We start from the raw sequence: 26,839 nt of genomic DNA, 5'->3' as shown, positions 1-26,839 counted from the left end.
CCCGCTGTGGGAGCAGGGTGCAGCAGAGTGCAGACCTAGGGACAGCCGGAGAGCTTTGGGATGTGGGTGTGGCCAGGAGCCACTGGGATTTGCTCCCTGGGAGAGTAGCACCTGTGGAACGGTCCCACATAGGACAGTGGGTCCTGGAGGAGTCCCGCGAGGGGGTGTTTCTGTCCCGGGGGTGGTCGTGTCCCAGGCACAAGCTCCCCTTTGTGTCTGGGGAAGCCCTGGGCAGTAGAATCCATGGAGTTGGAGGTGGGTTTCGTCCCCGCAAGTGCACAGAGTAAAGGGAGTGCCTGCAGCCAGAGTCAGGAGTCCCAGGAATTGGGCCAGGACCACAGCCCCTTCTGCCTTCCTGAGAGGCACTGAGGGGCCCTGCCCCCTGGGTCTGTGTAAACCTAGGGTGGTCTCCTTGTCGTTTGTGAGACTGATCATCCCGGGTGGGAAGTCCTTCTGAGTGACAGCCATCCGTACCCCCTGCCCCACCCCCGGGAGACTGGCTTCTCCACACCCAGCACCTGCTGCAGATGGAGGTTCCACTTAGGACGGGGCCTCTGTGCTTCGTGCCTGAGCCTGAGACGATCCCGCCGGAGGCCGATTTCCAGCCCCGCTCACCGGTGGATCGGTGAGTGGCTAGTGCCTGGGGCTCAGCCCCTTTTGGGGTCCTTCCACCTCCCCAGGGCTGATGTCTGGATTTCTTTCCTCCCCCAGGAAAGGGCCCAGAGTGCAGGACCCTGGGCTGCATGAAGTACAGGCAGCAGCATGGCCAGCATGGAGGACCCCAGTCACTGAAAGTGCCTTTATGCAGCTCCAGCAGGGCCTCCCCACAGTCTCCCCATCCCTAAATTCACTTGGAACCTGCAACTGAACCTTCTGGGGCTCTGGTCACTGGCTGCCTTCAAGGGAGTGGGGCCAGGGGACCAGGACTGACAGAACATGACCTGAGGTCAAGGACGGCCGGCCGCGGCAGCTCAAAGGAGGAGGAGACTGGTGTGGACCGTATGTGTCCTGGAGCCTTTCCCGAGGAGGTGGGGGTGTGTGAGGGCCAGGCTGGAGGGCTGCTGAGCCCTGGGGCGGGCCTGAAGTCTGCGGTCTCCCCAACAAGCACAGTTGCTTGTTTTCCAACAGGCGGGGAGGCAGGTGGCTGGGTGATGACAGGCACAGCACTGGAGAGACTGCAGAGGCTGGGATGTGAGCCTACATCAGGGCAGGAGGTGAGGGGACTTTGGGGTGCAGGAGGTGGGGGTGGGGCAGGCACAGCACTGGAGAGCAGAGGCTGGGACATGAGGCCACATCAAGTCAGGGCAGGGCAGGAGGTGAGGGGACTTTGGGGTGCAGGAGGTGGGGGTGGGGCAGGCACAGCACTGGAGAGCAGAGGCTGGGACGTGAGGCCACATCAAGCCAGGGCAGGGCAGGAGGTGAGGGGACTTTGGGGTGAAGGAGGCGGGAACAGCATTGGCAGCTGGGCACCTGTGTCTGAGGGTCAGGAGCAGGCGAGGGCATGGGGTTGTGGTCTGAGGGGGACTTGGTTAAGTGTGGCATTGAGGAGGCCAGGGGCTGGGGTAAGGGTGTCCAGAGAGACCTGGAGTGCGGGCCCAATCCCTGCCATGCCCAAGCCCCTCGGGGCTGGTCCTTCCCTCTGCCACTGCCCTGCTCCAAGCAGACCCCCATTTGCTCCCCACCTCTCTGTGAGCCAGGGGCAGGCAGCTCAGTCTTCTAGGGGACTTCCTGACACTCAGGGGCCTGGCCACAGGGCACCGGGAGGCAGGAATGTGTGTTGCCCGGAAGGCAAATTGTCCCACCTGGCCTTCCTGGGAGGGAAGACATCCCTGAGGGTGTCTTGGCCCCAGGGCCGTATGGGGAGCAGCTGATGTTGGGGGCTGACCACTCTGGGCCACACCCAGCCTGGGGTACCTGCATGAGGCAGTGTGGAGCCTGCTCTGCTCTGCTCTTGCCCCCTCCGCAGGTCCTCAGGCTGCTATCTGGGGAGGGATGCCACCAAGCAGATGTCAGAATGGGGTGGAGGAGGACCTGCCTGGCCTGGGAGGGTGGAACCTGGTTGGAGAAGGAGGTGGACTAGCAGCACCCGGTGACTAATCCCGGTCTGGCCTCTCCTTGCCAGTCACCACCCCTAGTGGCTGGTGAGGGACTTGAGAATGGGGCGGCTTCGGGAAGTGGAGGCCAAGGGGAGCCCATGCCCCAGGAGTGTCAGAGCTTTGACGCACATGGTGTGTCTCTGAGACAGACCAAGTTGGGACCTGAAGGATGAGTTGGGAAAGGGATGTAGGAGCATGAGAAGAGCCTTCCAGCCGGAACATCCTCATGGACAAAGACTGCCAGGCAGGAGGGCCTGAGCATTCTGGGAGTCCGGAGGGCCCAGGGTGGTTCTTTCCTACCTTGGAGCTGCTCTCTGTACCTCAGCACCCCCCACACACAAATGGACAGGTGCACACAAAAGCACACATACATGCATGAGCATCTGGGTGCACACAGGCACATACATGCATACATGTACAGAGAACATACAACACAAACACGTGGACACAACACACATGCCTGCCATGGGCACGCAGACACGTGTGATCATATGCCCTAACGGGCACGTACAGACATGCATGATCATGTGCCCTACCACGGGCACGCACCGACACGTGATCATGTGCCCTAACATGGGGATGCACTGACACCCATGATCATGTGTCCTTCCATGGGGATGCACAGACACGTGTGATCATGTGTCCTACCATGGGCACGCACCGACACACGTGATTATATGCCCTACCATGGGCACGCACTGACACACGTGATTATATGCCCTAACATGAGCAGTCACAGACACGTGTGATCATATGCCCTACCATGGGCACATACAGACATGCTTGATCATGTGCCCTACCATGGGCACGCACCGACACACGTGATCATGTGCCCTACCATGGGCATGCACCGACACGTGATCATGTGCCCTACCATGGGCATGCACCGACACACGTGATCATGTGCCCTAACATGGGGATGCACTGACACGTGTGATCATGTGTCCTTCCATGGGTATGCATAGACACGTGTGATCATATGCCCTACCATGGGCACGCACCAACACGCGTGATCATGTGCCCTACCATGGGCACGCACCGACACGTGATTATATGCCCTAACATGAGCAGGCACAGACACGTGTGATCATGTGCCCTAACATGGGGATGCACAGATACGTGATCATGTGCCCTACCATGGGCATGCACTCACACGTGTGATCATATGCCCTAACATGGGCACACACCGACACACGTGATCATGTGCCCTACCATGGACATGCACCGACACACACGATCATGTGCCTTACCACAGGAATGCACAGACACACATGATCATATGCCCTACCATGGGCACGCATGACATGTGTGATCATGTGCCCTACCATAGGCACACACTGACACGCATGATCATATGCCCACAGGCATCCCCAGGCATGCTCACACACAAGCACACAAATGTATACACACATGCACATATGCATACAGGCACACACAGGTGCACACACATGGGCCGTGTAAAACTAATGTAAAGATGATAATGGTCCCAGATAAACAGGAGCCCCTTGGGAAGGATCCACCTTCTGCTCTGTCTGGGTGCAAGCCACAGCATCTCCTCAGGTCTGTAGTTCTTGAGGGGATCTGCACATGAGGAAAGGTGGGGTTTGGCTGGAAATGGGCTTTTCTGTGGGCTGTTTGGTCCTCAGGCTCTTGGGACATCTCCAGCCTTTTGGCAGGTGGGCTCTGACAGGGGGTGCCACCCTGCCCAGGGTAGCCACTGTGTCTTCTAAGCAGGACTGCCTGCCCCCAGCAGATTCTGCACTTCTCTGGGTGTGAAGTCACTGGGAAATACCTTTTGGGGGCCAAGACAGGGGTCTTCTCTGGACATTTGGGAAGACTTGTGGGGAAGGGACACCGGAGACTGTCCAAGGTTAGCTGGGTCAGGGGCTGCTTAGGCAGTGATGACCAGGACCTCTGTGGCCAGAGGAGGGCTGTCCTTATGTGGAGCTGGGGACCTAAGCATCACCAGGCTGATCTGGCACTGAGGCCCTGTAGCTTCCCCTCCTGTGTCCTCAGCATGCAGTCACCCTCCTAGAAGTATATGGGTCTATGGAGTGACCTTTGGGTGGCCACAGTTCAGTGGATCTGCATCTCTCCCTCATCCCCACTGCTTCAAAGAACTGAAAACAGGACCAGCCAGAGGGAGTTTAAATGGCCCCACTCTGCAGGGTCCATGGTGATGGTGCTCCTGCTGCTGCTGCTACTGGTGATGACGATGATGGTGGCAATGGTTATGTTGATGGTGGTGATGGTACTGATGGTGGCAGTGATTATGGTGATGATGACTGCTGACATTTACTGAACGAACATGTCTAAACTTACCCTCCAGCTACAGATGAGTAAACGGAAGCACAGAGCGGTGAAGTCTTGACTCCAGGAGTCTGAGACATGCCCTTGTACCAATGGCTGAGGGGGCCCCGCCTTCCTGTCCACTGTGACCAGGATGCTCCTGCTCTGTTCCAGACTCTGTTCCAGGTGGGTTCCAGGCAGAGCCCAGACTACCCTCTCTGCCCATGGAGGTCCTGTCCCTGCAGACCCGCCTGGACCTTGGTGGCGCTTGTGGCTCCATTCCTAGGAAGGGCTCAGAAATATCTGTTGAATGAACGAATGAATGAACAAAGAGCATCCTGGTATGCAAGGGCCCCCGTGTGTCCCTCCTCCCCTGGTCTGAGGTGTGTGGGGCAAAGGGCAGTCTCCCTGTGGGGAGGGGCCTACCTCCACCCATTGCTCATGCAGATGGCCTTTGAGTCTGTGCGATGCTCGAGGTCCTTCTGGGGCCTAATTCTGCCAGGGGTCTCTCCCCATCCCTGTCCAGGCGCAGGATCCTGTGGCAGCTCCAGGGCGCCCTCACGTGGTAAGTACAGGCACCTGCAGGAGGGCCTGGCCACACATACAGAGGTAGCTAAGCAGTGTGTTGGGGAGTTCTGCCTGTGCCCCAGGTGGATGGTTGTGTGCCACATGGTTGTACTTTGAGACCTTACCTCAGCCTGGTCTGTGTGCTCGTGGACATCTCCATCCTGTCCCTGCAGAAACGTGCCCACTATGGAGCACTGACCCTATGTGCTGTGTGTGGACTGGGTGCAGCCTGGGGCTGGAAGCCTGGTCCCAAGCCTGGTCTTGGTCGTTTGTTCATGTGGGGCTGAGATCCTGCTCATAGGGCTGGACATTCCTGGGGTTGGCCAAGGGTCTGTGTCTCAGCTGGGGCTCTCAGCAGGAGGGTCCAGAGTGGCTGTGCCCCAGCCCAGCCCACGTGCCTCCCAAGTGTTCAGAGGTGGTGGCATAAACTCGCGTGGCAGAGCGGCCCCCGGACCAGGCTGGAATGCCCAGCCCACTGGATTCTGGGGTGCCTCTGGCCCATGTTCCCAGCTGGTGGTGACTCGGGGCTGGGGAGCCAGGGGCCACAGCATCTCAGGAGCAACCCGACCAGGTCTGCTGAGATCTGCTGAGGATGCAGAGGGGCTGTGTATTTCCATCTGGCTCAGTTTTACCACTCATGGCCCTGAGGAGGGGGCTTAGCTGCCCTCAGCTTTGAGCTGGCCCCCAACCCCATGGCCCCATCAGAGCATCTGTAGAAATGGCTTGTGGTGGGGGAGTCTCCCCCGAAACACTCCTGTTCCCCAGCACTAGGGCCTATTTCTGCCCCTGTATCCCTGTATTCCTGCTGTGAGTCTTCTGGGTGGTGAGGGCTGCCTTCTGGGATCTGGCCTGGCCAGCTGGGGTGGGGGTTGCAGAGCTGAGAAGAGGAGAGGTGTGGCCATCTCTGTGGCAATCATGGCTTGGCTGATGCTGAGTTTCAGAAAAGGAGCCAGAATGACCTGTGTCTCTCAGCCCTGCAGGGATGAGGATGGCAAGAGGCGGGGTGCCTGGCCGTGCTCCCCCTGAAACACATCCCCAGCCCCGGGCTGGGCCCCACCCTGGCCTCAGCTTCCCCTGGAGAGCCTCTTCTTGATCTCATTCACGGTGTTGCCACCGGTTACCCCGAGGCAACCCTGGGAGACACTGGCTTTATTTTTCCCCTCTACCAAGGAGGAAATAGAGTGCAGAGGGAACTTGATGCTGGGGCGGGCAGGGTGGCTGGAGACATGGAGCCTGGGCCTCCACCTGGTGAATAACCAGCAGCCTCTGTCAGGCCAGGCCAGAGTCCAGGGTGGAGGAGTGTGGCTATGGTGATGCATGCGAGGGAGGGTCCTGCTTTCTGGCTCTGTGGCAGCTCTGGGGGCCACAGGACATAAGGCTCCAAGGTGTGTGTGTGTGCATGTGTATGTCATGAGTGGTCCCAGGATCAATGCCAAGCCTGCTGGATTCCAGGGCTGCCTCTGGCCCATGTCCCTGGCTAGCGGTGACTTGAGAAGACCCTGCCACCTCTGGGACCACGTCACCCTGCAGAGGCAGACTTCTCTGCTCTGTGCTGTCACTGTCGGACAAGGCCTCTCCATCCCTCTAATAAGCTGGAGGGAGTCACCCTGTATCATTTCATTTTTTAGTTTTTAATTCATTCCCCAACATTATCCCCTATGCCCCACCCCACCCAGCTGCCAACTGTTCCTGGCACCCACAGTCCCGAAACAGCAGCTGGTCTGGGCACCAGGGGTGAAGGCTGGGCTGTGAGGGTCTGAGCTCTGGGGTCATCACTGCCAGGAGACTGGCTTATGGGCACGGCCAGGAGGCAGCCAGGGGCAGAGAGGCTGAGAGCCAGCTCCTAATCTCAGCCCTGGCCAGAGACCTGCTAGGGGGCTTGGACTTGAGGGGAAGGAGGGCGGGGGCTCCTGGCCAATGGCCACACAGGGAGCCCTGCCTGGAGGTGAGGTCAGGGTGGAGCCCAGGGGCTGCAGAATGGAGGGACTGGCTGCCCTGGCCCCTGCTGATTGTGGCCTGGCCCCTGCAGCTCCTCCCACCTCTGCTGCCCGTGGACCGGGGGATTTGGGGGAATTTCAGAGGGGACTGTGGGGCCTGTGGCTTCAGCCTCAGCAGCTTTATTAGGCTTTATTCAGAATAAAAATCTTCGGGCCAGGGAAGAGGTGTCTTATTCCTCTGGTCCGACACTGGGGAGGGCCCTGCTGGACAGCCCTGAGCTGGCCTTGCTGGGTGCCATGGTCTGGTCAGAGGGTGTCCCAAGCCCTTGGCTCAAGTTTGCTGTCTACCAGGACCACTGCCTGGCAGCCGATCCAATGCAGGCTGGGTGCTGCGGATTCAGCTGGGGGTATGTGCCCAGCTCTTCCTGAGTGGAGGCGGGCAGTGTCTGTGTGTGCGTGGGAGGTGAGACTGTGTGAGCATGTCTGTGACTGTGACTGCGGGTGTGAGCAGGAGGAGGAGAGGCTGAGCTGGACACGCAGGGCAGTCGTGGTGGCTGCAGAGCATGGTGATGGTGGCCCCTGCCCCAAGGGCCTCTCATTGAGGCCAGCAGCTCAGCTGCTGCAGGTCCGAGTGGACCCTGTGGCACATGGGGCCCTCCCCGCACTGCGGCAGACGGTGCTACAGCCACAGTAAGGCCTGGCCCAAGGAGGTGCTCACTCAGCTCTGCAGGTCCTGTGTAGTGAGCTTCCCACTGTGTGCCCCATACCTACTGGGCTGCCCACTTTCCCGTGTCCCCCATGAGCTGGAGCCCAGAAACCACAAGTCTGCCCTGGGGGCTGGGGCCCAGGTGCACCACTGGGGGCAGGCATCAGGAGAGGTAGCTCCCTGACCGTGGCAGAGTCCAGGAAGCTCTTCCTAGGAGACCCCACAGAGACTGACTGTCTAGGGACAGTGCCAAGGGCAGTTTGCCCATGCGCTCCCACCAGCTCTCAAGTGTCCCCCTCCCCAGGCTACTGACATGGAAGGTCCATTCTGGCCAGGAGCCAAGTCCCCAGGAAGGAAAGTGGTACAAGAACAAAGCCAGAGCCCCCATCCCTGGCCCCAGAGGAGGGAGCAGCCAGGGGCCACCTTCCCTCTGAGGGAAGGGCCAGGCTGGAGCTCCAGCTAGGCTAAGGCCACATCTTGTACCCCAAAGGAACACCCCACTCCCACCAGTCCCTTTGGTATTGTCCTGGAATGATCCTGGGGCCCCTACCCCTTCTCTAGGACCAGAAGTGCCCCTGGGGGGTGCTGCCTGTCCCCTCACAGTGGGAGGAAGGAAGAAGGGGACGCCAAGCCCCGGGGTCGGTGCTGTGGTCAGGCTGGGGCTTGCTGGGGCTGCCTATGCCACTTCTGCGCCCTCCAGGGGGAACCTGCCCCTGAGGAGACTGGTGGACCCTGTCCTGACTCTGCCTGGCTGACTGGGGTGGGGGTGGGAAGATGGAGGCACCAGGGGCTCCTGCTTGTGTCTGCAGCGGGCGACTTGGGTGGAGGGGCTGGAGGTCTGTGCTGAGGACAGCCGCAGGGGCAGGTTCCCTTTGTGGCCCTGCAGCGGCGGTGGTGGGGGTGGAGATGCCACTGCCTGAAACTCAAATGGTTCCTTTTATCCTGAACTTCTGCTCCCTGCCTTGGGCCTGGGGCTGGGAGAACTTCAGGCGACTCAGACTCCTGCTTCGGATTGAAGCCGGGGAGGAGAGGCTCAGCCTCTACCTGGTTAAGAGGAAAGAGGCAAAGCTGCAAAGCCAGGTCTGGCACTCGCCCCAGGGGAAGGGGGCTCTTGGGGAGGGGGTCGTCCTCTGACCGTCACCGGGGCATCGCAGCCCAGCCGGGGCCTGGGATGGGCGCGGGGGAGGCGGCGCAGAGGCGGTGCCGGGCGTCAGCAGGTGGCGCTGGCTTCCGGGGACAGAAAAAAAAAACCCCTGCAGCAAACCCGAGTGGGTGTCACTGCGGCTGCAGATGGCGGCGGGGGAGGGATTTGTCATTTTCTCCCTGGGCTGCGGAGTCTCACGTGCCTGGTCCTGCACAGCCCAGAGCGGGCTTTGGGGGCGGGATGCGGTCCGGCGTGTCCACCGCCCTCGTTTGGACCCTGGAGGCGGACGCAGACCCGCGTCCCCATGCGAGCCTGGTCCTGGGCTGCGGGGGCTGCTCCGGGGCCACAGCGAGCGCCGCCCCCGCCCCGCCCCGCGGCTCAGCGGCCTGAGGAAGGGCAGACTTAGCGGTGACCTCAGACCCTGCCCCAACTCCTCCCACGTTGCCGTGGCAACTGTCCAGGGCGCCCGCTGTGGGGGCGAGGGCCGCACTTGGCCGCGCTCCCGTCCCGCGGGGGCCGCCCCGCCGCCAGCACCGCGGACAGCGCCGCACCCTAGCCCGCCGCCCCGCGCACCCGCCCGCCGCTCCCCGTGGACCCTCCCTTTGTCTCCCGGCCCCCGCCGCCCTCTGCGGGCGCCTGGGCGCTCCGCGCTGCGGACACACGTGGCCGGGGGCCGGCTGGCCGCAGCCTGGCCCGGGCCGCAGGCTCCCCCCTCGGCCGCCCCCACCCGCCCCGCGACGCCAGAGGCGTGCGGGCCCCTTTGTGTCCCGCGGCCAGATCCCCGGCCCGGCAGCTGGGCCGCCCTCTGGGCGGGCGCATTGTTCGCCGGATTTGTCCGCGGCGCGAATGGCCGCCGGGGGCCGGGCTCGCCTTCCTCCCGCGGGAGGGGCGCTGGGCCGGACGGGCTCGCGGGCCATTTCCATGAGAAAGGAGCGGCGGAGGCGCCTCTCTTGGCATTCACCGCGTGCCTTAATTGTATAGACATTAAATCAAGGTCCGCTGTGAACACGCAGAGGGGCCCTCAGGGCTGTGGCGGGCGGCGAGCGTCGGGGCCGGGGTCGGGACCGGCTCGGGCTTGCGTGGGGTCCTCGCCCGAGGGGCGCGAACGCTCAGGCGTCTTCGCCGCGTGGCGGGCAGGGCGGGGGCGCTGCGCTCAGCCGACTGTGCTGTCCCAGTCCGCCCCCGACTCGGAGGAGCCCACACTTCTCCCCTTTCCGCGGCAGAGAGTGGGCCCCCAAGTGCGTCCCTCCGGGCGTTCCTGGAGCTGGGGCGCCCGGGAATCGCGGAGACGGATTCCGGGGGTGGGGGTGGTGAGCGCGTGCGCACCCGGCCGCCTCCCGCGGGGCTCCGAGGGGCGCAGAACCGCTCCGACTGGGCGGCGCGAGCTCCTCCGCAGCTGCCTTCCCCTGCCGTCCCCCTGCCCGTGCCGACCCAGGAGCGCGCACCGAATGCGGTTAAAAGAACGAATCTCGATGCTCAAAGATGAAAACTCGTCTCTTTTTACAACCCAGCGAGCTCGTCCTCTCCGCGCGCAGCGGGCCCGCGAGAAGGCGCTCGAGCTGTTCGTGGAGAGAAAGACGGGGAGACCCAGAGAGGCCGCTTGCCCGGCTCGCCCCGGCCCGGCCCCGAGCGTAATTACCAGTCCCGGCTGGAGCCGCTGCCGCCGCCTCCGCTCCCTGCGCCTCCCGCGCCGCCGCCAGTTCCCGCCTGCTCTTCGGCTCCCGGGGGCCCCGCGCGCTGCTGCCCTGGGCGGAGAAGGGCGCGGGAACCCCGAGAAGGGAGCCAGGCAAGTCCCCGAGCGCCGCAGGCCGGCTGCGAGCCGAGTGTCCACGGGGTCCACGCTGCGGGCGCCCAGATCCTGCTCGCCCGGCCCGGCCCCGATGCGACTGTCCCCGCGCCCGCCGCCGCCGCCGCTGCCTCCGCGCGTATCCGCGCTCCGCTCCGGCACCGGGCGATTATCACTGGGGCGCGCGGTGACGTCACCCGGACACCGGCCCCGCCGCTGCCTCCCCGAGGTGTCCTTGAGAACTGCGGGGCACGCGCGCCGCGCACACGCGCACACACGCACTGCGCGCCTCGTGCCTCCCGCGCATTCGCGCCGCGTCCCGCCCCGCGCGCTCCTAGGCTCACGCGGACGCAGCCTTCGAGCGCCCTCGACCGTGCCCTGCGCCCCGCGGCCACAGGGAGGCCCAAGGAAACGCCTGTCTCCCACACACTCCAGCCCCTCACATGGCCCTCCAGCACCCACGCGCGCAGCCCCTCCAGATGCACATTGACACCTCCAGCCACACCCCGCCACGCGCACGCCTCGCCACGCGCACACCTCGCCGGCACGCAGCCCAGCGGCACCCGCAGATACGCACCCGCACTCGGGCCCTGACCGCGGGTTCGCGTCTCCTGTCTCGCGCCCGCAGAACGCACTCTGCCGCGCAGCTCACACCGCGGCCCTCCAAGCCTCTCAGTCCTGAGAAAGGCAAGGGTCCCGCCGGCCTCCTGCGGATGGCCCTGCTGGGCTCCGTACAGTGGGGAGGGAATTAAAGGTCGTCCTTCCCCGCCCCCATCGGAGCCTGCGGTTCTCACCGTTTCAGACCCGGATGGGAGCTCTTGCCCGTAGGGACCATGGAATCACAGGCGACACTCCACGGCCCGACTGCAGTCACTGCCAGCTCGATAGGGTCCTTGGGGCGCCCCCAATCTGGCCCTCTAGGGCCAGGGATCAGTGACTTCCCCAAGCCTCACCGTCCGGAGCCTCCCCCGCTGGCCTTTGTTTAGACTGCAAGGAGCGCAGGCCAGCGCGGCCGGCAGGCCTCGGTCCCCCTCTCCTTCCTCCTAGGGCCAACCCAGCCCCTGCGCCATCTGCCCTCGGAGCAGAGCCTGGGCCTCCCTGGGCGCAGGTCCTGCTTCCTTCCTTTTCCACCCTCTCCAGCACTGCCCAGCCTATGGACAGCCGGTTAGGAAGGGCGGCAGGAACTCGGGTTGGTTCTGCCCCCACCGCCTCCGCCGGTCCTCAACCATCAGGACGCCCCTCCCCCTTTGGTGCGGCTTCAACCTGACCCTTCCCAGCCGCAATTCCTCGCCCTTCGCAGGTGTCAGGGACAGCCTTTCTTTCTCACAGGTCACGCTCAAGCCCTCTACTCCTCCACAGCCCAAGGGGAACCTTCTGTTCCAAGCGCAAAGCTCTGGAAGCTGCCCCAAGCCTGCGGGTGCCGGCAGCCTCAGCAGGTGCAAGCCGGGCGCTGGAGGGGCTGGAGGGGTGGGGAGGCCAGGCTGCAGCAGCCCCGCTTCATTGGAGACCGTTGCCCTTGGCCTCCAGTGGTCGGGATCGGACTCTCACCCTAATGAAACGGGGGCAGTCCCCAGGGCGGTCCTAGGCTCCCAGGCTGGTCCTAGGCTCCCAGGCTGAGGCATCCGCTGTCCATGGTGTTGAAACGGAACCCTGAAACCTCCGCCTCGCTTTCGGACTTTATACCCCCAGCCCTCCTCTCACCAAGGGTTGGGGCCAGGAAGGCCGGCTCCCGGCCCCCTCCCCTCCCGTCCCCCACCCTTAGCTTCCTGGACGGGTCCAGGACGTCTCCGGATTCAAGCTCCCTGGAGCTTGTTCCCATTCTAAGGGGAAAGACTTCTTAGCACCCCCCATCGGTACCTTGGCTTCGGGGACCCCATATCTTTTTTTGGGTCTCTTTTCTGTACAGGGCCGGCTCCACCAGGGGCAGGGTGGATCGCCACCCCTCGCAGACCTGTTCCCTCACCTGGCGGAGCACCTTCGTCCTGCCCACTTTACCTTTGGCGGAGGCCTCTCTGGCAGGCCGGGGTGGGTAAGGTGGGAGGCTGGGGGTCGCCCCCTTCCCTTGGGTCACCCTAGATTTTTGTACATCCCTAGAAGAACCCGGCCCCTCTTGGAGTCCTGAGTAGCGATCGGGGTCCCCGGCTCCCCACTTCCACCCCCGGTGTGCAGCGGCCCCCAGCGAGGCGGGCTGGGGGAAGGGCCGTCTAGGGCTTGGGGGCGGAGCCGGACGGTAGGAGCCGCGCGGGAAGGGGAGCCCGCCTGCAGCCTCTGCCCCGCCCGCGCCGCAGCGTCCGCTCCGATTGGGACCTTTTCGGTGGCCCCGCGAGCTTCGTAGGTTTCATAAAAGTCAACTTACTGCTGCCGGGCCCGGGCTGGGGTCTGTGCTCCCCCCGCTCCGCGGGGGCCTAGTCTCGCCTTGCCCGGCGCCTTCTCTCCGCCGCCGCCCACGCCGCCGCCTCTCCGGAGCACACGGATAATTTGTTTGTGGATTTGTTTATTTGCCAGCTCCGGGGACAGTGGGGGAGGGAAAAGGGGCGCGAAGGTGGGGGCGGCGGCGCTGCCGGGCCGGCTCGGGCTCCCGGTTCCCGGCGGCCGCCTCGGTGCGCACAAAGGCGGGCGCGCAGCGGGGCCGGCAACTTCGCTACGGGTCAGGTGGCTCCGGCGGGGGCGGGAGCGGGAGGAGGAGGGGAGGGAACACGGGCCGAGACCCCCACCCCCTCCCCCTCCCTCCTGTCCGCCACCCGTGAAAGCCTCCGAATAGCGTGGGATTAAACAAATCAACAGAACCCGTGGAGAACCCCTCCCTTTCCGCTCCTTCTCCCTTGTCACCACCCGCTCCTCCTCTGCGGGAGGCCTGTAATTCCTCCAGAAAGAGGAAAGGCCGCGGCCCACATCTGGGAACAGCTGGCTCACCACCTCTTGACCCTTGACCCTGCCCTCCTTTGGAGTCTCCTGCAGACCACCCCCCACCCAGCCCCTGCAGCATGCAGAGGTGGGGAGGATGTGGGAGGCCGGATGGAGGTGCCCACAGTACAGATGTGGGAGGCCGGATGGAGGTGCCCACAGTACAGAGGGAGTGGGGTCCTTGCCACCCAGTGGCCCACAGCTTCCCACTTCCAGCTGGGGTGGTCAAAAGAGCTCAGAGGCCCCCACCCAGTGCCTCACCCAGGGATGGCGGAGACCTCTGTCTGGCTCTGCAGCAAGGCCTGGGTCCTCCTCCCCCCCGGCACCTGTGACTGTGACCCCAAACATCTCCCTTGTGGGTAAGGGGCCTCCCATTCCTCCCACGCCAGGCTAAACCTCCCAGAGGTGGGCAGATGCTTGGTGCCATGAGGAGCAGGGGCCCCTGAAGGCCCATCCCACCTAGCAGGGGCCCTTTTCCACCCCCAGGAGCTCCAGGGACACTGCCAGGCGGCTTCATCCCCAGGACTAGGGGGTGGGAGTGCAAACATGGCAACTGCCCCCACCCACAAACTCAGAGGCGAGGGGCGGGGGGCAGGGAGGCTCCATCTGCAGGTGCTCCCTCCACACCTGTCCCCTGGGCTTGGGTCTGGACGAGGCCAGTCATGGGGCCCCGTGCCTGGTGGGGAGAGGGAGGGCCTCTCCTGGTCTTGCTCCTCCTCACCCTTTGTAGCGGGTGGCAGGGACCCCGCCTGCCTGAGCGCTGAGGGTGGGAGTGCCACAACCGACCACAAAGACCTCGATTGTCAGCCCGCCCAGGCGCACAATAGGGTGGGGATAGCACAGGGCCTGGGGCCTCCGCATGGAAATGAGGCCACTGCCCCTTTCTCTCTGCTCCCGGCCTGGCCCCCTCCTCCCTGGCCCTAGTGAGAAGGAATACACAGACCTTGGACTGACCGTCCCAGAGGCGGAACTCCTTGTGGGTGCTGCCAGAGCTGCGGGGCTGAGAGCTGCGCAGAACAGAGGTCAGGTAAGCACTGCGCCTGGGCGGACAGGGAGGCGGGAGCCGGTGTGGAGTGAGGGGAGCTGGGTGCCTGGCTCATGGCGGGAATAGGCCTTTTGTTCCCCAGGGGCCAATATTTCAGCCCGAGGTGCGAACCTGGCCAGTCCCAGCCTCCCTGGCCATGCACTGTTGCTGGGGAATTGGGGATATGGAGCCTGGGCCAGCAGCCCCCAGCCCCCGCCCCTTGCCCAGGGCTGGCCGCCCTCTACAGGGTGCCTCTTGGCTTTGGGCAGCTGCCTCCTTCCCATTGCCTCCAAGCCTAGCCTAGGGTCCTAGAGGGTGTGTTGCGGGGAGGGTACGGAGGCTGGCCCCTGCTGGCCCCACCTAGGGATCTTGGTGTCAGCAAATTACCCTGGAGGAGTTAGGGGTGAGCAGCTTGCCCCAGCACTGCTCTCTTCTCTAGAAAGATGGAGGAGTTTGAGAGCAGGAGCTTCGAGAAGGCTCTGGGGCCTTGTGGCCTTGACTCCTCCAGTGGTAACCCCTCCTGCTTGGCTTTGGGGTCACCCCAGGCATGCAGGGCCCTGCAGGACACCCGTTTAGGGCACTTTCCTTTTGAACCTGGGCCTCAGGACCACCCAGAACAGACCTGCGCGGAGCTGGGGCAGGGTCTCTCCCAGCCCTGGGTCCCCCTCCATGCGACCCAGCAAAGTTGGATGCGGCCAGCGTGGCCACAGGGTGAGGGCTCTTTGTCCCTGAGTCCACATGGGGCGGGGACTCTGTGTGGCCTCCTCAGTTACAGCCTGACCTCTAAGTGGGAGCAGGGGGCATCTGACAGGGAGCCCTCCCCTTCCTCAGGCCCTCAGGTGCCCCCCCATGGAACCCCCTCCCGGTCACAAGGGCGGGACTTGGCTCCATGCCCCTCCCCCTAAGTTCTCAGAGACCCCAGCACTCAGGACCCCACCAGAGGGAGCTCCACCACAGAGGCGCTTGTGGGGCCCAGCTGGCCCAGGCACCAATGCTCCAAAGGTGGAACTTCCGCAGAAGTGGCTTGGCTCGGGGTGCAGAGAACAAGGCCATCCTTGGCTGGGCTGACAGCTGCTGGATGGCTTGCAGCTCATGGTCCCGGGGTACGGCTGGAATGGCCCTTGCTCTGTCCCTCCCTCCAGGACACATCTGCCAGTCCTTTCTCAGGGTTCAGGTCCCCATCACTCTCTCAGCACCTGCCCCTGGTCTCTGTGTCTCTCTTTGGTCTTTGAGTCTCTCCCTGGTCTCTGTGTCTTTGCCAGTCTCTGTGTCTCTCCCCCTGGTGTCTGTGTCCCCCCAGTCTCTGTGTCCCCCCGGTCTCTGTGTCTCTCCCCTTGTCTCTGTGTCTCTCCCCATCTCTGTGTCTCTCCCCGTCTCTGTGTCTCTCCCCATCTCTGTCTCTCCCCATCTCTGTGTCTCTCCCCATCTCTGTGTCTCTCCCTGGTCTCTGTGTCTCTCCCCATCTCTGTCTCTCCCCATCTCTGTGTCTCTCCCCATCTCTCTGTCTCTCCCCATCTCTGTGTCTCTTCCCATCTCTGTGTCTCCCTTGTCTCTGTGTCTCTTCCCATCTCTGTGTCTCCCTTGTCTCTGTGTCTCTTCTTCTGGTCTCTATGATTCTGCTCATCTCTGAATGTCTCTCCCATAGGTCTGTGTGTTGCCATCTCGCCTTTTCTTGGTTCTCTCTCATCTCTGCACCATCTTCCTCCCCAACTTCCTCTTGCTCATCTCCATCTCCTTCCATTTACCTCTCAGGAGTGACTCCAGCAAGAAAGGAGGGCCCTCGAAGGAGCTTCTCAGGCTGCTGTCTGCTTTTAGGGACATGGGTATTCTCTTACCTCACTCTTGGGGGATGCCCCCTCCACCACTAAGTCAAATGCCACAGGAGTGTGCCATGCTGGGAAGAAACTGGAGCCTCCACCCCAGGCCATTGCCCTAGGGCCGCCTACCTCCCTGTGTAACTGGGGCTGGGCATCTAGGGGCAGGGGAGGAGAGGACAAGCCCAAGGAAGGATGGGCTTAAGAAATGGGAGGGGTTCCTGGGGCTGAGCAGAACAGCGGCCCCCCAGGCAGAATGCACCCCTCCTGTCTGACCAGTGCAGACCCTTCAGGGAGGAGGCATGAGAGCCCTGGGATTTCCCCGGGTCGCGGAGAGGCGTGGGTCTCTGTGCTGTCCTGGGTCTTGCTGCAGTGGGGGACACACAGCCTGCTCCTTGTGCCCAGCCCCCTGCCTGGGGCAGCTCTGGGAAAGCAGGCAGGGTGGACCTAACAGGGCAGTATCCTGGGGTGGGGGCTAAGGATGGCACACCTGTGGGGTGCAGAGAAAGGACCTGTTAGTGCTGGTTTGTCTTCGAGTCTCAGACACTCCAGAATGTCCTTGGGCAAGTGATAGTGATTTTCCACTAATAGTGGAAATAGAAAACTCTTTTTAAAACACAGTTACTTAAACGAATGAGTGGATAGAAGGGAGATCTTCTTTCAGGAAAGGGGCTCAGTCGCCACAGGGGCTTCTGTGCTTCTGGAGGGCCTCACGGTTTCTGCACAGAAGGCTTATGTCAAGCATTGGATTTCATGCTCTAATTTGTGACTTTTGAAAATCTGCTATTTTCCTTGGACGCTCGCTTGATGGGAGGTGTGCCTGGAGTTGGCATCAAATTGGGGTGGGCTGACCCTGGGGCTATCTGGGGCACTCTCCTTGTCACTGGGGGATTTTCAGGCTGGACAAGGGAATGTGAGCCTGCATTCTTGGGAGATGCAGCTGAATGTATCTGCTGGGGAGGAGCAGAGGCAAAGGATGGACTGGTCCCTTGGAGGTGCACCGTGGTCTCATCCCTTGGCCATCCCCAGGACCACTTTGTGCAGCTCTGTTTCCCACTGTCTTTCCAAGCCTTCTTTCTCCCCATATCTTCCCTTGGAAGTGGCTTAGACACAAATTCTCACTAATGTGTGAATGACCGACTGTGAAGATGTGCTGCATCCCAGCCAGTGCACAGAGATCCCCTCCTCCCTTTGGCTCTGGTGGCCGCCTGTGCTGCACCATGGGCTCCGAGCCTCTGGCTTTGGCTGAGGGAGGGGAGGATGTAAGGGAAAGGAGGGGAGGGAGTGTCAGCCCCCATGCCCCTTGCAGGACTACTCACCACATCCCTCTGGTCTGGAGGGGCGGCAGCCTCAATCTGTCCAGCCCCAGGATGCCGTTCTGTCCCTGGGTTTCCCCACAAACTGGCCGTGCCACTTGTTAAACCCTCCTGCGATCCTCAGCTCAAGGGTGCCATCTGTTTCTTTGCCAGTTGTCTTTACTGGGAGGGAATGCATCAATGGCAGGAATTCCTGCCTCTCATACCGGGGCAAGAAACTCTGGGAGCCCAGAGAGGCACCTTCACCCTGGCTCCCCCATCAGCAACAGTCTCTGTGCAGGTTGATGGAAGGGAAGGGCCTTCCGGTGGGGGACCAGTGAGGCTGTTGAGGATGCTAGGCAGGGGTGGGGCAAGAGGCAGGGATGGGGAAAGCTTAGGCCCTTCCTGAGCTCCACCCAATGTGGGGTGAAACAGTGCTGGGAGATCCGGGGACTGGGAGGTGCCTGCATTCTGAAGGTGACTGTGCAGAAGCTCAGAGCTGCCCCAGGAGACTGGGGCAGAGTGGAGCGACCTGGCCCTGAGCAGAACAGAGAAGGTGGCAGTGGTAAGAGTGATGCAGTCGCCAAATTCACAGGGATCTTGAGGGCCAGACCCTGACCCCAGAGCTTTACAGGAACCCCCACCTAATGCTGAGGGGAGGGTGCAGGGAGAGGAGAAGGGCAGGAGCCCTGAGTGTTGACGATGGAGGCTGCAGAGACCAAGTGAGGGGCTCACCCTTCAGGCCCTGCAGGCTTTGGGAAGAGGAAACCCCACCCAGGGATGGTGGGGGAGCATTTACAGAGAACAGACCAGAAGAGCAGCCTATCTTTCCAGTCCTGCAAGAAGAGAAACTTCTAAAGAATGGACCAGGCTTGCCCAGCTCTTGAGGCCCCAATTCCTGATTTCCGGGGGCCTCCCCTAGCGGGAGGTAGGATGCCTGAAATCCTGCCCACCCTCTGCCCAGATGTCCCTGTACTCCCTGAGGCCTGAGCGGGAGCCACACTGCCCTCCCCATCCCGTGCCTGGGATCTGTGGGCTCTGCCAGCAGGGGCAGGAGGTGCCACACGGTGAGGGGTGCCTTTGCTCCTGGCTTTGCACTGCCCGGCCTGGGAAACGCAGACCCTGCATCTCACCACTGCCTGCAGGGCCCCTACACTGAGCCTTGGGGACTCTCCTGTGTGCTGGCTGACTGAGGGTCACCGGGGGGCTTGGAGTGCCACAGGACATCAGCCCCTGTGGGGGTAGATCAAGGCAGCCAGCAGCCCCGCCACGCAGCTGTGGGTGAGGATGGGGTCCCAGCAGTCTGCTCATCATTCCCAGCTCTGAAGAGGGACCTGGGACCATGCCTGCAGGGTGCCAAGCTCCAGGCTGGGTGGGGCAGCCACGGAGGTGCTCACTGCTGTGTCTGTGCCATGCTACTACTGCCCTAGGGCTGGCGCGTGGGGTCCTCGGGTCCCTGGGTGGGGCCTGCCGAGGCCTGGGTGGTGGCTGGTGCCATCCCAAGGCCCTTCCTATGGGGCTGTTTTGTTCATAATTTGGTTTAATTCGAAACAGAAGTGCCTGGAACCTGCCTTACATCCCTTCTCCTCCCCTCTGGGCAGCAGGTTTTAGAGGGGACATGCCATTTGCAAGGCTGCAGTGGCACCATCAGGGCGGTTGGCATGGTTGGGGTCTGGCTGTCCTGCCCCAGGAGCTCAGCACACAGGCTCGCTGCAGGGTGTGGATTCTCTCTCTGGAAGATTCTGGGGTCTCACAGGGCAGGAGCCACTGTGAAGAGGACAGAGGGACGTCATCCAGGGCATGGGTCTCACATCCCGGGAAATGAGGGTGCCAGTTGCACCTGAGGACCTGGGGCCGGAACCTCACCATGGTCCATCTTGGGGAGCGCCTTCCCTGTATGCTTCCTGCTGTCCCTGCCGGACCTCAGGGGTCCTCTCAGGCTGTGCGTCTCACATGATAGGACCAGGAGGTGCTGCCTGGGGGACCCGGTGGGGGCTCCTCCAGAGGCTTTGCCTCAGAAGGGGCAGATGAGGCCTCTGCATGCCGCCGCATCTGCAGGCGGGCTGGCACCACTGTTCTATCTCCTTCCAAAGCAGAGAACACAAAGGCCGCCCTGCCAGCCCCTCCCATGCCTGCTGGCCCCTCAGAGCCAGGCCCAGACGCCTGCCAGGGGCTCCTCACACCTGGGCTTTGTTGTCACTGGCTGGAAAGGCTAGAGGTAGGGCAGGAGGGAGGGGCTGAGCCAGGCTCTGCTCTCCACAGGGCGGGGTTTCCCTGGGGGTCCCCAGAGAGCATGGACAGCCGCCACCTTTTCCTCCTAGGACCAGACCCCAGGGACCCCCCAGTTCCCCCACACACCCCTCAGCGAGCCAGGTTTGAGGCTGCAGTTGCCAGAGTGGGCCACCCCCAAGGGCAGCAGCAAGAAAGCAGGTTCCAGGCGTCCTCCTCCTTTCAGCCCTGCTAGGAATGGGAACTGGTGGTTTCAACATTCGCTGCAGCCATGCTCCGCTGATGGGGCCCCAGCAGCCTGTGGTGTGAGAGGAGGCTGGGGATACAAGGCGCCCAACAGGGTACAAGTTCCCGCCCAGCAGCTCTCCATTTTCCCCTCGTCAGGGTGTGGCGGAGGTGGGAAGGGAAGGAGGCTGTGGGGTGCCAACTCCTTGGGGGTAGTCCATTCCAGCAGCTGCTGAGGAGGGGTTGAGGTGGGGGCTGAGGAGGGGCTGAGTTGGGGGTTGAGGAGGGGCTGAGGTGGGGGCTGAGGTGGGGGCTGAGGAGGGGCTGAGGTGGGGGCTGAGGAGGGGCTGAGGAGGGGCTGAGGTGGGGGCTGAGGTGGAGGCTGAGGAGGGACTGAGGTGGGGGCTGAGGTGGAGGCTGAGGAGGGAGCTGAGGAGGGGGTTGAGGTGGGGACTGAGATGGAGCTGAGTGCTGTTGGGACCATGAGTGATTCCAAATCTGGAATTAATTTGGTAAGTATTAGTCAAGGGGATGGATGGCAACTTGTTGCAGGAGGGATTTGGCGTGTCCACTGGCCTCGGCAGGACGGGCTGGCCATTCCAGTGAGCTGGTGGCAGCCAGTCTGGATGTCGGGATGTTGGTGTCTGCTCTGTGGAAACAGGAGCAATGAGGATGTGACTTAGTCAAAGACTGAGCTGTGGCTATAAAACGGGTTTCCTTGTCTTTGTTTCACAGATGATGAGACTGGGGCTGCAGGAGCAGCTGATTCCATCTTGCCCTGCAGGAAAGACTGGGAGGCCGTCCCCGTGGTCTCACTGGCCTCTGCATGGTGACCGGGGTCTCCAGGGGAGTGGCCGGGTGCCCTGTTGGACGTTCTGTAGCGAATTTGTCTCTGGGAGAAGAGCAGAGAGATGAAGGCCTCCATGCCACAGCCCAGGCCGTGTGCATTTGGTGTTGACCTTGGCCACAGGCCGAGGGCGCGTCTGCGAGGTCTCTGCATTGCAAGGCCCTTCTCCTCCTGAACTGAAGGCCTTCTTCCTCCTTTCCCCTCCTGATTCTCTCGCCCTCCTGGTGCATCCAGGTGCCTGTGATCCTGTTCCCGTCCTCAGCATCCCGGGCTCCGTTCTTTCCACCTGGCGTGTCGTTCCCTGAGCTGGAAGCTCCTGCCTGGGTCCTGTCCTCCTGCTGTTCCTCATCCAAAGTTTCATGGACACCAAGACAGGCAGCGCCCTCCACCACAAGCTGGGGAGCCCTCGGGCCCTGGTGTCACCACATCTTCTTGGACACCTCCACCTTCCTGGCTTCTGCCTCTTCTTCCTTCTGACGTCTTTGTCCTGCAGACACCCTGGGTCTTGCTCTGGGTGAGGCATCCTGGAGCTGAGACCTTGAGGCCTGACCTAGTGGTGCCCCTCGGCACGGCCCCTTCCTGACAACACAGTGGTGTCACAGGATTGATTCTAATGCCTCATGCTCCCTAACAGTGAAAGTGACAGTCAACTGGGCCTGTAGCATGTTCAGAGGAGCTGGCGAGGAACCCCCTGGCGCCCAGGAAAGCTGGATCTAGCGCAGCCCCGCACAGCCTTGGTGGAGGCCAGCTGTGCCGTTTGCCACATGCCCTGGGGTGCACGCTGTCTGAGGGTGCACCCTGTGCAGTGACATGGTGGTAGCCCCCATGTGGAGGGAACAACAGCAGTGAAGACCCAGGAACCGCCGGCTTCCAGGAGGAGGCCCTGGTCTTTCTTCAGAGCAACTTCGAGGTGTGACCCAGGATACACTTTGGAGAATGCTGTCCGATGGGCAGCCCCGGCCTCTGGTGGAAGTACACGTCCCTCATCCCAATATAAGTGCGGGCCAACTCCTTGTGCGGATACCCAGGTGTTCACTTCCCTGTCCATGGAGCACACATGAAGCACCTACTGAGTGCAGGGGCACCACAGGTGTTGGGCAGAAGGGGCAGCTGGAGGGCTTTGGGGCCGGGGAGGGACAGGAGGTGCTCGCTCTCGTCCTTCCTTGAGTGGGGCTGTCTCAAGAGCTGGGTTCAAGGGTGATGCTTCCCTTGTCTGTTGTAGGCCTAATGGAGGATCCGGGGCAGCAGGACCCAGAGAAGTTGTCTCTGGCCATGAGCTTGGCCCTGAGCTCTGTGAGTGGCTCTGCCCTCCCTGCTTGTCCAGGTGCCTCCCGCATCCCAAGCTCAGGGCAGCCCGGGTCTTTCAGTTCAGTGCTGAAGAGAGTGCCCTCCATGTGTGCCCGCCATCTCTTCGGAAGGCCGCCTCTGCTCTGAGGGTGCGGTGTGGGCCCTTACTCTTTGAAGGGTTGCGGTGATGGATGGGTGAGCGTGTGTGGGGTTCGAGAGTGACCCAGGTCGGTCCTACCACCTGGAGCTTGCAGACGGGAGCCCCAGGTGAGAGTGGGGTTCCTCCCAACTAGGGGGCAGTGGGAGGTGCTGGCTGGGTCTGTCTCCCGTGAGGGCCGGGCCCAGGTGACTGTCGATGGTGAGAGGGGTGTGGCCGCCCTCCCGAGAGCCCACAGTCAGTGGATCAGGAGCAAATGTCTCAGCCTCGAAGGTGCCTAAGGCCCTTGCCCAGCTGCGGTTGAGAACCTTCTGCAGGCCAAGCAAATGGGAGCTGCAGCAGGGAGATTAGGCAGCCTGCCGGCCGTGGGATCGGCTGCAACAGGGAACCTGGGGTCTGCTCCTGGGAACACCTTCCTGGGCTGCCCCTACCTGGCCGATTGGACCCAGGTGGCGGCTCTAACCCATCCTGCCCACCGTGCGGGCCTGAGGTGCGTGAACAGGATCCAGGCCCATGGCCACTAACTGTGTTATTCCTGTGCGTTCCTTGCCACCAACCCTCCCACCCCAGGCCCCTCCACCTGAGTCCTCAGCCCTAAGGCCCCTGTGTCTCTGCCCCCAGAGCCAGGCACGGGGCCAGCACCCAGAGTTTGTGGCCCTCTTTTGCTACTGATTCATCCGTCTGGGACTGGGTTCTGGTCAAGGGGACTTCCTGAGAAGCCAGTGGGGCTTAGCTTCCAGCTTCGGGGTCCCTTCTTGCACGGACCTCTGCAACACCCTGCACCCTGCACCCAAGTTTTGTGCGGCCTACCATCCTCTGGGCCTGGGACTTGAGGCATCCCAGCCTCTTCCTACCACCATGTGGGGCATTAATCATAGGGTTGACATTCTCCCCACTGGACACAACAGTGCGTCCACTTTTGAAGCTGTCAAAAGAGCTGTGTATGATTCAGGGCAAAATGGGATTCTCAGAATCCCCAGAATTCACTGGGGAAAATAATGAAATGAAGGAGAAATATAATCCAGCAAAGACCCTGCTAGCCCCCTGGGGGTTCTGGCAGAGCCAGGGTCCCTGCCCCAGCTTGCACCCCAGGAGTTATGTGGAGGAAGTGAGCAGTGCCTCCTTCATGCTTTCTGACTGCTCTGGCCAGAACCCCACTGCAGTAGATGAGAAACTGCTGCAGAGCCCAGGAAGGAGATCCTGCCCTGGGCTGGCCCCCAGCTTTCTCCAGCCGTCACCCCCCAAACTAGTTGTGCCTAGAAGCTCCCAGGGGTTGTGAGGTCATTGCCCAGATGTGTGTCGGCCAGGCCTGTGGTTGCTAGTTAGTAACTGTCCAAGGGGGGGCACTGGACCATCTCCTGCAGGAGCCGCTGCACTGTGCCCGGTCCCAGGTAGGAATTCAGGCCTTGCCAGGGCACCAAGGGACCCACTGTGGGACCAGCAACCTGGCTGCCTGCACAGGTGGCAGAAGATTTCAGTAGAAACAGCACCAAGCAGTGCCAGGACCCCTGGGCCAGGCCAGGATTAGGAAAGCAAATTGGACCTGTTAGAAAACTCCGGGGCCAGCAGGGAAGCGGGGAGCCTGCCCTGTGTCAGCCAAATGGTTAAAGGAGAAGAGTAGAATCCAGGGGAAATCAAGCCGTCAATCAGCCTGATGCATATTCATGAGGCGCCAGCCCTCCCCGGGCCTGTGCAGCAGTGTGCTCCCCTCTGTCTGAGCTGCTGTGACATGGCAGCTTCCGCCTCCGCCTGCCTGCAGTCAGCCCCGATTGGCCCAGCCGCTCTCTTGAAAATGCCATAGCAACCCCTGGCTGGTTGCCTAGCAATTCCTCCCTTTTCCCTTTTCCTCCCCTAAAGCCCAAGCCAGTAATCCACAGGCTACTAGTGGAACATGTCTCTGTGCCATGGCAAGTGCCTGTGTGTGTGTGTGTGTGTGTGCACGCGTGTGTGTGAGAGGACAGATCTGGAAGGGACCACTTCCTGCCAGCAGCGTCTCAAAGACTTGGGAGTGCACCTGCTGCCTGTCTCAGTACCAGCTCACCTGCTCAGGGGAAGGGGACATGGGGGCATAGACCCCTGGCCCTGGCAGGGCATCCTGTGCTGCTCACTTCATTATCACCAACCAGGATCCCCAAACCTGAGTCACTGGGGAGCCGTGGCTGCCATCAGCATGGTGGGATGGAGGGTTGGCCTTCAGCCCTCCCAGGTTCCTTGATGCTGAAGCAAAGATGACTTTGACGCTCAGGCCCCAGCCAGCGGAAGGACAACGGGCTTCTGCCATTCCGTGGACCAATGTGGGTCCGAAGGGTCCACCATTCTGCACAGGGCCAACTTCAGGGCAGCTGTCCGGGGCTGCAGATGCTCCCTCACAGGCCAGGTGGGGCTTTCAGCTGTGACAAAGTCCGGATGTCCACCCCTGGTGAAGCCACTAGGAGGCTGTGGGGGAGCCGAGGGCAGTGTCTAGGAGCCATTGAGTTCATCTCAAGGCTCTCTTTCCTCTTGGATAGTGTGTGCCTGTTTGCATGTGTGTGCCTGTTTGCATGTGTGTGCCTGTTTGCATGTGTGTGCCTGTTTGCATGTGTGTGCCTGTTTGCATGTGTGTGCCTGTTTGCATGTGTGTGCCTGAGCATATATATATATAGGGTGCCCTCAGAGAGTGCATTGGGTGATGATGACTGATGTGGGCAGTCTTTTCTTTGATCAATGGAAGCAAAATCATTTAAGGCCCGCGCTGAGCTTCCCTCTCTGGTTTCCTGTTAAACACAGCAAATGTGCGTCTCCAATAAAAAGCTACACAGCAACTTAATCTCCGATCGATTGCGAGGAAAGGAAAATAAAACCCTGCTCCCTGGGGATGGGCAGCCTCGTAGGCAGTTGTTCCTGATATAGAATGTGGGCAATAAATGCATTAAATATAAATGGAGTGACGGATAAGAGTGATAAACCCTGGTTCCTCCACACTAATTGAAAACCACGTCAAGGGTTGATGAATGTAGAGGTCCTCTGGGGCAGCGGGAGGCCCTGAATCTGTTCGTGCTGGGCGCTCACCCTTCCTGGCAGGCAGGGGCTGTGCTCTCTGTCTGGGGCAAGGGGTGGGGTTGGGCAGGTGGGGAGGGCATTTGCAGCAGGTCCCAGGAGACACCCGGCACCTGCCTGCCCGAGCTTGCTCCACTTCCTGGGAGCTTCCCTGGACAGTCTATCCGATTGTTGACCTGTCACCTCCCTGAGCCCCAGAGCGTCCTGTAAAGCCGGTGCATGATTCACAAGTGTCTTAAATCTCCAGAGACCATGGAAAGGCTGGGATTCCCCTTTTCAGGCCGGGAGGAGTTTGTGGACCCCAGCGGGTGCCATGGCGGTGCTCCAGGTGCCGTGTGGAGCTTACAGCATGGCCTGAAAAGGACTCGTTCAGCCCTGTGTCTGACTCCAAGGCTCTTTCATCCCATATTTGACCAGTATCTACCAGGACACAACGATGGTCCAGGCCCTACGCTGGATGCTGCGTGCAGGCAGGGCTGAGCAGTGGCTCTATCAGCATGGGCTCCCTGGTCAGCCAGGAGACCAGTCTGCAGCCCCACAGCACTAAGAGCTGCGGAGGGAGCCAGAAAACAACAGAAAATTCTTCCCTCATGTTCTGGAGATCAAGGATCTGAAATCAAGGTGTGGACAGGGCCTGCTTCCTCCAGGAGCTCTGTTGGTGGGGGATGTCCTTCCTGCCTCTTCAAACTTTCAGTGGCCCCAAGCATCCCTTGGCTTGTGGCCGCCTCGCTCCAGCCTCGGCCCCCCTCTTCACGTGGTGTTCTCCTCCGAATTTGTGTCCATCTCTGCTTCTCTGTCTCACTAGATTTGGGGCCCACCCTCATGCATGGTGGCCTCATTTCAGTATCTTTCCCTTCGTTATGTCTGCAAAGACCCTTATTCCAGATAAGCTCATAGTCTGAGGGTCTGGTGGACAGGAAATTTGGGGTCTAATACGTGCCCAGTAGGGATGTGGTCAGCGGGCCTGCATGGCCGCCGGAGGCAGAGGAGGTGGTGAGATCCTGGCGCAGGCAAACCTTGCCAGGGGCTCCACGTGTGCAAATGGCCATGGAGTGATTCAAAGGCAGGAGTGGGGGCACCCAGGGCAGGGAATGGCAGGAAGGGGACTTGGAGGCCAAGGGAGGAGGCAGAGGCCCTCCTGGGGCTGGACTCTGTAGTGTTTGGGGGTTAACTGGGGAGTCAGGGACTGGGAGGGCCCCTTGTTCTTGGGTGCAAAGCTTATGTTAGGAGCTACAGGACGTGGTCAGCGGCTGGCTGACCCCTCAGGCAGGAGGCTGGGCCCTGGTGCTTACTTCCCACTGTCCTCTGTGTGTGCCCGGCCAGGCCTCCCTGGTGCGGTGCCCCAGGACCTTGTGAAGGAAAGAGGCGGAAAAGCCCGAAACAGCACCACAAATGTCACCATGGAAGCAACAGGTGTGTCCCTTGCAGGAACCTCCGGGACAGAGCAGCAATGGAGGGGGCTTCTTGGGGCCTTGAACGGTGGGCACGTGACCCAT

General features: G+C 61.7%; 1 long non-coding RNA gene across 1 annotated transcript; it reads left to right on the top strand.

The window, feature by feature from the left end:
* On the top strand, nucleotides 1-24,854 carry LOC134738887 (uncharacterized). Its single transcript, XR_010125111.1, has 6 exons — nucleotides 1-625; nucleotides 712-999; nucleotides 1,129-1,214; nucleotides 4,426-4,571; nucleotides 14,354-14,456; nucleotides 20,752-24,854. It is a non-coding gene; the product is annotated as an uncharacterized LOC134738887 (long non-coding RNA).
* The last annotated feature ends 1,985 nt before the right edge of the window (nucleotides 24,855-26,839 follow it).

Source organism: Pongo pygmaeus, chromosome 21 (assembly GCF_028885625.2).
Source record: "Pongo pygmaeus isolate AG05252 chromosome 21, NHGRI_mPonPyg2-v2.0_pri, whole genome shotgun sequence".
Taxonomy (NCBI): Eukaryota; Metazoa; Chordata; class Mammalia; order Primates; family Hominidae; genus Pongo; species Pongo pygmaeus.
This window is presented reverse-complemented; position numbering and strand designations above follow the sequence as displayed.